Genomic DNA, 2710 nt, shown 5'->3' with positions numbered 1-2710 from the left:
ATTTCCTGCTTGTCTCCTCCCCTTGCCCTCCCTCTCACTGACATACACAAACCTTCTCCTCAAATATAATATGTTTTCTTTTTTCCATTTGAGCCTGGGCCTATCCCAATAATCTACATTGCGAAAGGGACACAGTTACTTAGGTTTAATCATACGAAATTGCTGACCTACAAAAGTAACCCTTCTGTAAGGTGTATTAATAAATGTATAAAGGAAAGGAAGTGGGGCCACTGGCAAAGAAAAACGGGCAATAACAAGTCAATTTTATAGGTGCCAACATCCAGGGGACAGAGCAAGCCCAAATGAGACAGTTGCAGTCCCCTACCACGGTCAGCCCCAGCCCATTCTGACAAATGATTTGACCTCGGGGCTCCAAAGCCGGTGGGTCCCAGACTGAAGAGACCATGTATAATTTGAGCTGTTACAATCCCAGTTCCTTTATCCTTGTGGGAATACCTGGCCTGGAGAAGTTCCACAGCTGGATTGAGATTCCCTTTTGTGTCATCTATGTTTTGGCTATTGTGGGCAACTGCACCCTCCTCTACCTCACTGCCATGGAGCACAGCCTCAATGAGCCCATGTTTTTCTTCCTCACTATGCTGGCTACCACAGACCTCATCCTGTCCACTGCCACAGTGCCCAAATTGCTCAGTAACCTCTGGCTGGCCTCCCAGGAAATAACCTTCTCTGGCTGTCTCACCCAATGTTTTTCCTCCACTTCAGCTTTGTCGTGGACTCAGCCATCCTGTTGGCCATGGCATTTGATCACTATGTGGCCATCTGCTTCCCCTTGAGTTACATCACCATCCTGACTCCGCAGGTGATCACCAAGCTCGTGTTGAGCATCGTTGTGAGGAGCTTCTCTGTCATCTTGCCAGATGTTTTTCTGCTGAAACGGTTACCCTTCTGAGGGACATGCATCATACTGCACACATACTGTGAGCACATAGGTGTTGCTCGGCTTTCCTCTGCTGAAATTTCCATCAACATCTGGTACGGATTTTCTGTGCCTCTCATGACTGTCATCTCGGATGTGATCTTTATTGCTGTTTCCTATACCTTCATCCTCCATGCTGTCTTTCAGCTCTCATCTCAGGGCGCCCGCCAAAAGGCCCTCAGCACCTGTGGTTCCCATGTCTGTGTCATCCTCATGTTTTACACACCTGCCTTTTTCTCCATCCTTGCCCATCACTTTGGGCACAGTGTCCCTCGAAATGTGCTCATCCCGTTTGCCAACCTCTATGTGGCCATCCCCCCTGCTCTAAATCCTGTTGTCTATGGAGTAAAGACCAAGCAGATCCAGGACAAATTTATTCTCCTCTTCTCTTTGAAGAAGACACAGTGAGTGGGGGAGGGCCACCGAAGGAGAAGTTTAGGTAAAATTCAATTAGGTGAAATTTTATATAACACAGGAAGACATAAAAATAAAGCTGTAACTCCTATTAACCTGAAATTTTAGAGTTCTAGCCATGTGTAAAGTATGGGAAGGGAGGAAAAGAGAGAGAGAAAATCTTCTAGACTTTCAGGAAATCAAGGGTTTTCTTGGTTCAGTTTTCTCACCACTTGTATGAAGAAGGTGATGATGGGTACACAAGAGCACTAATACTCTGGTTTACATTTTTCCTGTTGCTAATTTTGAGATATTTGAAGGCTAGATATTTCCTAACATACAACTCATCCCTGTATTTCTCATTCCTGAGTTAAAGACAAAGGCCTTGTGTTCTTTCTTTCAGTAGCTATCAATGCTCTCAAGTATAACTACCAAACTTATTGCTTTGAGCTTCAGTCCTGTGTCCTGTGTCCTGTACTTGCTTTATTTTTTTCTTTACCCATCTTAAATTACATAGAGCTGATTATCTTTTGTATCTGTTTCCTTCAATTGCGTGCTCCAAGAAAATTTTCACCGCCCTTGGTCCATATTTTACAAGTATTAATTAATTGAATTAAAAATAATTAAGATAGGGTAATATTAGTTAATTCATTTCACAGATGAGGAAATAGAGACTTACAAAGATTACAGAAAAACAATTAGTAGATTTAGGATCCAAACCTAGGTCTGTCTGATCCAGAATTCTTTATCCAATTGCTTCCTGGATATCTACTGGAATGGCTTACAAATGCCTCCAACTTAATTTCTCCAAAACTGACCTGGAAACTCACTAACTTCCTCCATAAAAAGTGCCCTTCCTTTTCAATCTTCTTTTACAGTGAGTGGTCCTACCACCCACATGAATTTCCAAGCCAGAAACCTATGGCTTGTCCTTGATTAATCCTACGTCACACTCCAACAAAATTAAGTCAATATTTGGGTTAAATATTTGATTTCAAGGTACTTATAAGTCATACCAGTAGATATATACATGACAATCTCACCTTTATCATGACCATAGAGCTTGCCTGGCCCTTTTCTATTGTCTGTCCCTCTGAGAGTATTTCAGAGTCATCTTTTTAAAGGAGTTCCAACTCTTCTCCATTCAATCCACTCTCTCAAAAAAAACTAGAGTGATCGTTTTAGAATTCATATGACTGTGTCACTTTGCACCTTGCATCTCTTCAATAATTCCGTTGTCCTTAGGATCAATGCAAGGAATGGAGGAATTTAATGAAAAGATCAATCTTCCATGAAAGTAGGGGTCTTACATTTAATTTACATTTATTTACACTTCATTTATGTTTCTCACACTTAATTTGCACATCCCTGAGTCTTTGA

General features: G+C 41.7%; 1 pseudogene; it reads left to right on the top strand.

Moving 5' to 3' along the window:
- The first annotated feature begins 404 nt into the window (after nt 1-404).
- LOC110576498 lies at nt 405-1345 on the top strand (annotated as a pseudogene).
- The last annotated feature ends 1365 nt before the right edge of the window (nt 1346-2710 follow it).

This window comes from Neomonachus schauinslandi, chromosome 11 (genome assembly GCF_002201575.2).
Source record: "Neomonachus schauinslandi chromosome 11, ASM220157v2, whole genome shotgun sequence".
NCBI lineage: Eukaryota > Metazoa > Chordata > Mammalia > Carnivora > Phocidae > Neomonachus > Neomonachus schauinslandi.
The sequence above is the reverse complement of the archived record's forward strand: the minus strand, read 5'-3'. Positions and strand labels throughout refer to the sequence as shown.